We start from the raw sequence: 9,255 nt of genomic DNA, 5'->3' as shown, positions 1-9,255 counted from the left end.
GTAAAGCACACCGAGTATTATGTGGTTGAGCAATTAAACAAAATGCTAGCTAGGATCACTTTGTAGTCACTGTTATTAAACTCAAAACCACATTTCAATACCTTGTTAAAAGTATTAAATCAGGCTTATGTGGCACATAATATGTTTATGGAGTATGTAGACACCCAATTGGGTCCGGCCCAGATCAATTGGGCTTGGCCCAAATAGGTAAGCCCAATTCAATTTTATCTTGTATTTTTTTTTTCTTCTTCTTTTGTATTTTATGTATTGTATTATTTATTATTATTATTATGTATTAATATATGTATATATTTATTTATTTATTTTTTGTTAATATTTATGTGTATTTTATTATTTATGTATTATTACTAATATGTATATATATATTTTATCTTTTTTATTTTATTTATTTTTGTATTTTTACTTATCTGATTATATATCTTATAATTTTTTTTTATTATTTTTATCCTATAATATCTGTTTATTTATCTTTTCTAATTATCTAGTTTTTTTTATTTTGATTTTTGGAGGGCTAAGATTGAAGTTGAAGAATCCCACTGGGAATGGGAATTCAATCAGAAGAGTCCAGTTGGATTCAAAGATTGAATTCCCGTCCAAGGAGGAATTGGGATGGATCAGGAACTCCTGATCAATCCCTATAAAAGGGACTCTGGAACAGAATGCAAGACACACACAGAAAACAGTGAGCAAAGCTACTGATTTGAGAGAAAAAGAGGCGTATAGAAAGCTAAAAAAGGGTTTAGGAGTGTTCTGGGAGCTAAAAGAAATTTTTTGAAGATTTTTTGAATTTTTTTTTTTTTGGGAATTTCTGGAAATTCCAGTTTCCGGTTGACTTTTCCGGCGAAACTTGAATTTTTTGGCCAAATCTCCGACCAACCTTGAAGTTTCCGGCGACCTGCCCAGTTTCCGACGAAGAATCCCAGAAATCGACGAATAATCCCAGAAACCGGTGAACTTCCGGCCAACTTCCGGCTAAATTTCCAGATTCCGGCGACTTTTTCCAGAATCCGGCACCGGTGTTCTTTAGTTTCTAGAGAGAAAGGAGAAAAAAAAAGAAGAGAGAGAGAGGGGGAGGAGCGTTCTGCCGAAAAATGGAGGAAGGTGCTTTTTATACCCTCCCAAAACGACGTCGTTTTGGCTTTAAGTTAACCAGGAGATCTGCGCGTTTTGTCGAACCCGACCCGACCCGAGCGTCGACCCGCTTTCCTGACCCGCGCGTACTCCCTCTCCTCCAAGCCGAGCTGAGCCGAGCCGAACCTCCAAGCCGCTCACCTGAGCCGTTTTTTCTTTCTTGAGCTGAGCCGAGCCGCGCCGATAGCCGAGCCGCTCCAGGTTTTTTTTTTTTGAATTTTTTTTTTTGTTTTTTTATTTATTATTATTTTTATTTATTAGATTAGGTTTATTTAATATTCTTTTTATCTTTATTTTATTTTTATTTTTGTTTTACTTTTCTTTTTTTATTTATTTTATTATTCTATTTTTCTTTAAATAAAAAATCAAAAGTTCCAAAAAAAATATTTTTAGGGAAAAGTTGAAAGTATCAATTTTCCTTAAAAATAAAATTTCAAAAAAACATTTTTGGGGAAAAGTTGAAAGTATCAATTTTCCTTAAAAACAAAATTTCAAAAAAAAAAGATTTTTAGGGAAAAGTTGAAAGTATCAATTTTCCTTAAAAATAAAATTTCAAAAAAACATTTTTGGGGAAAAGTTGAAAGTATCAATTTTCCTTAAAAAAAAATTCCAAAAAAATATATTTTTAGGGAAAAGTTGAAAGTATCAATTTTCCTTAGAAATAAATTTTCAAAAAAAGGGTTTTTGGGGAAAAGTTGAAAGTATCAATTTTCCTTGAAAATCGAAATTTTCAAAAAAATATTTTTGGAGAAAAGTTGAAAGTATCAATTTTCCCTCAAAAAAAAATCATTCTTTCCTTCCTTTCTATCTTAATTTTGATTTTGTTTTTTTTTCTTTAAATAATCCGACGACGGAGCCTCTGCAAGTGAAACAGTAGTTTTTCTTGCATACTCTTGAGGTGAGGGAATTTTCTCAATTTTCTGCTAAAAGTATTAGAGTCAATTGAGAATAATTTCCAATAATTAATTACTTGGTAAAATTTTAAGGCTTTTTGGATAACACAAATTTAAGCTGGTACCATCTTTTGATGGGCGTTGTGAGGGTGCTATAACCTTCCTCACACGTAACCGAACTCCCGAACCCTGTTCTGGTTAGCAGACCTGAACCTATTCTTTTAGGGACTCTTAAACGTAAGTGTTCCCTGAAAGGACAGATTCTTTAGGTGGCCAATCACACCTAGATAAAAAAGATTGGTGGCGACTCCCTAAAGTCAATGTCTAGCGATAGATCCCCGGATCTAGACGTTACGACAGAGTACGTGAACCATATAAGAGAAAATCTAGTGGTATCATATTATATAGCCTTCAATGATAATGAGATCTCACCTGAAGGAAAAGAAAGCACAAAGGCTCTGTATATCACTATTAAATGCAAGAGTCATACTATAGCCAAAGTCTTTATTGACAATGGTTTGGCTATTAACATTATGTCTATGTCCATCTTAGCAAGACTGCTCATTGATTTGCTCTACATAAAAAAGCAATTATATGATCATCCAAGTATTTAATGAGATTAGGCACAAGGTATTGGGAGATATTGAGATACCTTTACAAATTGGACCTTGCTTCTTCAACGTAAAGTATAAGGTTATGGACATTTCCCTATCATATAGCTATTTGCTAGGTTGGTTGTGGATTCACATGGTAGATGCTATTCTTTCCTCCTTACACTAAAATGTCAAGTTTAATGTAGAGGTTCAACATGTGATTATGGTTGGAGAAGAGGACTCGTTAGTAACTCAGCCTATGAATGCTCCTTATTTAAAAGTTGTTGAGGAATCATTGAAGTGTTCTTATTGATCTTTCAAACTTGTTAATATAGTATACGAGGGGTTCAAATTCTACCAACCAAAATTTTCTAAGAACATGATCAATCAAATTGCTAATAAAGGTTGGTACCTTAGAGTTGGGCTAGGTAAAAATCTATAAGGAATAAAAGAGCCACCAATGATAATAGACACTAGTGAAAAATTGGGCTTGGGGTATAGAGCTGAGGAATGGAAAATGAAGAGGATGCAAAACAATAGGAAAGAAAGAAAGATGGCGAGAAACATGCCTATGGTTATCCTGCACTTGAATAAAACATTTAAAGCATGAGGATATAGGTATACAAGGTCAAAGGAAGATGCTAAAAGGAATTGAGTATGAAAGAAGCTTTTGCTAAACTATCCATCCAAATGATAGGTGAAAACATCCAAGAGGAAGAGGTGTTGGTTCATTCGTTTCCACCAAGCTTTGAACTAAAAAATTAAAGTGTTCGAGATGCTTGCTATCTTGGATACCTCCCCAATGTAATTATAAACCCTAATTGCTTATGCCCAAAAGCATTGGAATGTCATTTTATGTATAAGCCTCTCATCATTCATTATCTTAATAAAAAATAAGAGTATGCATTTTTATTCATTTCTTTTATTTAATTTTCATTTTCTTTCTAATCAAAGCTCACCAATACTTTCTATTTCATTTAATTTCAAGTCCTTAAATGAATATAAAGATAATCTTGATAACAATCAAAGATTTAATTTTGAGAATTCAATTAATGTTGATGAACTTAATATCGAAGAAAACTCTGAAGAATTTTTTTCCTCCATATCTAATGAAACTGATTGAACAAGAGAATAAATCTATTGAGCCTCATCAGAAAATCATTGAAATGATAAATTTAAGGGGTGATGAGAGCAATAAGGAGGTTAAGGTTGGCATATCGCTTACATCGGCTGATAGACAAAGGTTAGAGATTTGCTTTTAGAGTTTATGGGGTGTTTGCTTGATTCTATTAGGATATGCCTGGGCTTAGTATTGAATAGTGGAGCATAGAGTACCCTTGAAGCCTGAATTAAGCCTATTTAACAAAATTGAGAAAAATGAAGCTTGGAATGCTAGTGAAAATTAAAGAAGAGGTAAAAAAATAGTTTGATGTAGGCTTTTTACAAATGGCCAAATAACTTAATTGGGTAGCTAATATAGTACCTATTCTTGATAAAGATGAAAAGGTATGAATGTGTGTAGATTATCATGATTTGAATAAGGCTAGCCCGAAGGATAATTTTTTTCTGCCTCATATTTATACATTGGTGGATAATATGGCCCGACATTATGTATTCTCTTGATGGATTCTTAGAGTATAATCAAATAAAAATGGCTTAGGATGACATGAAGAAAACCATCTTTATAACGATATAGGGTATCTTTTGTTACAAGGTTATGCCTTTTGGATTGAAAAATGCTAGGATAATTTATCAAAGAGCTATGGTGACACTCTTCCATGACATGATGCATAAAAAGATTAAGGTATATATGGATGATATGATCACAAAATCTTGTGAAAGAGAAAACCATGTAGCTAACCTCAAAAAGTTGTTTGAGAGGTTAAGAAAATTTCAGCTCAAGCTAAATCCATCCAAATGTAGATTTGAAACTAAGTTAGGGAAATTGTTGGGCTTTATGGTTAGTGAAAGGAGAATTGAAGTTAACTAAGATAAGATACGAGTAATTTAAAATTTATCTCCTCCAATCACGCCAAAAGAAGTCTGAGGTTTTTTAGGCTAATTGAATTATAATTCTTAGTTCATTTCCCAACTTACTTCCAAATGCGGTCTCATTTTTAAGCTTTTTTGAAAGAACAATCCTAGTGAATGGAATTAAGAATGTCAAAAGGCTTTTGATAAGGTTAAACAGTACTTGTCAAATCTTTCAGTACTAGTACCACTTATTCCAGAGAGATCATTAATTTTGTAATTGACTATACATGAAAAATTGGTGGATGTGTGCTACATAGCAAGATGAGTTTGGTAGAAAAAAAAGGTTATTTACTACTTAAGCAAAAAATTTACGAAATATGAGTCCAAGTATTCATCATTAGAGAAAATTTGTTTGTGCTTTGGCTTGCATAACTAAGAGACTTAGACAGTACATGTTTTACCATGCTACTTGGCTTATAACTAAACTGGACCTAATTAAGTGTATTTTTGAGAAACCATCATTATAAGGAAAGATTGTAATATGGCAAGTAATGCTCTCGAAATATATGAGCTATAAAGCAATCAAAGGAAGTGCCATAGCATAATTTCTTACAAATTGTGCTACTAAAAGCTATGAGCCAATGAAACTTAACTTTTTAGACAAGGAATTAATGACCGTTTCTAAGTTAGAAGAGGAAGATGATAATGAGAGGTCCTAGAAAATGTACTTCATTGGGACTGTTAATGCTTTAGGGCATAGAATTAGGGTAGGTTTGATATCTTCTGAAGGACGTTGTTATCCCATTACAACAAGGTTAAACTTTGATTGCACAAATAATATGATAGAATAGGAGGCCTGTCTCATAGGTTTACAAGCTACTTTGGATAGAAAAATTAAGGTATTGAAGTGTTCAAAAATTTAGCTTTGGTTATTTATCACTTGAAGGGAGAATGGGAGACAAGAGTTTTGAAGCTTATCCCATATCATAAGTACATCTTAGAGTTGGTTAAGCAGTTTAAAGTATTCCAATTTAAACATTTGGCCCATAAATAGAATTAGATTGTAGATGCCATGGCTACTCTGACGACAATGATCCAGGTTGATAACAATACTAAAATTCAACCCATTAAGTTAGATGTCAAAGATATGGTAGTACATTACATTAATATGAAAAAGGAAAAAGATGAAAAGCCTTGGTATTATGATATCCTATAGTACTTAAGAAATCAACAATACCTAAAATAAGTAACAAAGAATGATAAGAGAGTCTTGAGGAGATTGGCTATGGGTTTCTTCCTAAATATGAATGTCATTTACAAAAGAAGTAGAAATTAAGTGTTATTGCAATGTGTAAATGCAACTGAGACAAAGAAGATAATGAAAGATGTACATGATGAGGTATGTGGGGTAGATGCCAATGGATATATAATTGTAAGATAAATTATGAGAGCTGGATACTACTGGTTAACAATGGAGAGTGACTGCATTGATTATGCTTGAAATGTCATAAATGTCAAATTTATGCCGACAAGATCCATGCTTCGCCTACTAATTTATATGTTTTGGCACCATTTTAGCCTTGTTCCTTGTTCTATGTGGGGCATGGATGTCATTAGTCCCATTACTCCAACGGCATCAAACGAGAATAGACTTATTATCATGATGATTGATTACTTCACTAAATGGGTTAAAATAGCCTTAAATACAAATGTAACATGTTAAGTGGTCTGCAAGTTTATAAAGTGAAAAATTATTTACAGATATAGACTTTCAGAGTTGATCATCTTAGATAATGGTAAGAATTTAAATAGCAAGATGTTGAAAGAGATGTGTGCTCAATTTAAAATTAAACACCACAATTCGACATCGTATCACCTAAAAATGATTGAAACAGTAAAAGTTACGAATAAGAATATCAAAAGGATTTTGAAGAAAATGATTAAGACATGTAAAAGATTGACATAAGAAGTTGCCTTTTGCTTTGCATGCCCATTGGATGTTAGTATGCACCTCTACTAGGGTAATTCCATTTTTTTTAGTTTATGGGATGGAGGCTGTATTATCAATAGAAGTAGAAATCTTATCTTTGAAAGTCTTAAGAAAAGTGGGGTTAGAAGAAGCTGAATGGAGCAACTAAACTTTATTGAAGAAAAGAGGCTAGTAGCATTATTTCATGGTCAATTATATTAGAGAAAGATGATGAAAGCTCATGACAAGAAAGTTCGACCTAGTCAATTTTGAGATAGGGAGTTGGTGTTGAAAAGAATTCTTTCGATTTAGTATGATAAAAGAAGAAAATAGACCTCGAATTGGAAAAGGTCATATGTAGTAAAAAAGGCTTTTTCAGGCAGAGCATTAATCTTAACAGAGATGGATGAAAATTATCTTTCTATAAATTTTGATACTGTGAAAAAGTACTTTGCTTAAAAAAAAAAGAAGAGTTTAAATCAAAAACCTGAAAAGGTAATTTGAACTAAATGAAGGTTTATCTAAGTTAAAAATCTATGAAGGTAACTTGGATAAGGAGAGTACAACATCATTTGGGGGTTACACCAACATGAAAGCTAGTATATTTTAAAGAGCTCTGAAGTGCTGAGGGCATAATATGGTTGAGCCTTTGGAATGAATCTGAGATATGTTGTCATGATTATCTAAGTGTTTTTCTTAGAGCATTTTTATCCCAAATAGCCATCATTATTTACCCTTACCATATCCAACTAATAGAATTATCCCAAATAGCCATCATTTGTAATCTAGCTTCTCTTTCAAATAAAAATATTCACTTTCAATCCTTGCCTTTTCTTTCTATGCTTTGCAATGAATAGAAGAAATGTATGATTTGCATCTTATATGTTTTGAAATTGGGGTAATGATTGATAATTGAATAATATCATGAAAGATTATGCATTACTTTGGTGGGGTTGAAAGATACAAAGGCAAAAGATGAAATCTTCAAACCTTGGTAAGGATATTGATTCTGAAAAAGAAAAATCTCCCCTAAGAAAGAAGGTGAGCGCTTACTTTGAACAATAAAGAATGGAGTTGGTTTTGTTCACATTGTTAGAAACTTGGAGAATTTGGAATTCAAATGAAAAGTCTTGAGAATCTGTGTACCATAACTGAAAGTTTATTAATTATCATTTACTTTGCATATATTGCATATAAGAATATTCATTTCATTTATCTAAAATCAGGACATCACAAGATCCAACATGAAGAATGCAAATACAATGATAGAAAATTAATTTTCTGAGGTAAGATTTTTAATCTTTGAATAAAAAGTTTTTCAAAATCTTCAAACCGTTGATTAGAGGAACCCATTTTCTATTCATTAAGCCTTTGGTTACAAGATTCTTATTTTAAAGTTATTTAGCCTTTGTATAGAGGAGCTCATTTCCTATTTTAAAGTTGTTTAACCTCTATTTAGAGGAGCTCATTACTTAATTTAAATTTATTTGCCTTTGTATAGAGAAATTTATTTTGTGGAACTTCTGTTTAGAAGAGTTATTTGAAGTTTTTTAAGCCTTATGCCTATGCTTAGAGGAGTTCTATAAAATTTTTAAAAAATTGCATGCCTCTGTTTAGAGGATTCTTTTAAAATTGCTTGATAATGAGTCGAACTTAAGGGTTGTCTATATCTTTGTATCATTCTTGTTTCATAGAAATGTACACAAAGGGATAATTGTAGGCACCCCATTTCATTTAGGGCCTTTAAATCAAACAATTCAGATATTTAGCTAGTTTGGGTTCATTGGGCTTTCGAGTTGATTTTTGGGTAGTGAAGCAATGTTTGGGCTTTAAGCCCAGTTTATGATTTTCTTTTAAGCTTTGATCACAGATCCTTTTTGTTTTTCCATTTTAATCTGGTAGAAAATTAATAAAAAAGGGAAAAAAGATCAAATAAAAATTTTTAAAATCTCGTATAAAATTCATGAATTTGGCAAAGAGATTAAAGACAGATTGTTGGATTGAATCACTTGTGGGTTTTTTCTAATTTTCAAGAAAATGGAAATTAATGGCAAATTGAATGATTTTAGGGTTTTTAATGAATAAGGCAAGTCATGAATTAGAAAACCGTAGAAAATCAAATTGATGATTTGATTGAATTAATGCTTCCAAAATTAAAGGGAATTGATACAAAAATGATATTATACATAAACTCTTGAGGGGAATATACAGAAATGATACAAAAAAGGGTTCTTAGTATTCAGAGGTTTTTTAATCGATTTGGTTTTGGACTTTATTTTGGAATATGTTTTTGTTTTGGGATTTGATTCTTTGTTCAATTGGTTTTTTTAGGATTATTTAGGAATTCCTAGGCAGAGGCTAAAGTTTTGGTGGTGTTCCTGGTGTTTTTGGAAAACTGCTTGGGTTTGTTGGTGATAATTAAAGATTCTGGCTACCGAAATATGGAATTTTCCCTATTTTTTGGAAAACTCCATTGTGTTTTGGGTTGATGAGTTTAAGCCATTTGAAGTTTTAGAGAGAGGAGCAAAGAAAATCAATTTTAGAGAGAGAATAAGAATTTGAAATCTAAAAAAAAAAAGAAAAAATAGCTTTTATAGCCTATCAAAATGCACTGTTTAGCTTATTTAAGGATTCGTGTGTTTTTAAAGGGTGACTTGGTACCCACTTGACCCAT

This window comes from Durio zibethinus, chromosome 1, assembly GCF_047325235.1.
Source record: "Durio zibethinus cultivar Kanyao isolate XHJ-2024 chromosome 1, ASM4732523v1, whole genome shotgun sequence".
Taxonomy (NCBI): domain Eukaryota; kingdom Viridiplantae; phylum Streptophyta; class Magnoliopsida; order Malvales; family Malvaceae; genus Durio; species Durio zibethinus.
The sequence above is the reverse complement of the archived record's forward strand: the minus strand, read 5'-3'. Positions refer to the sequence as shown.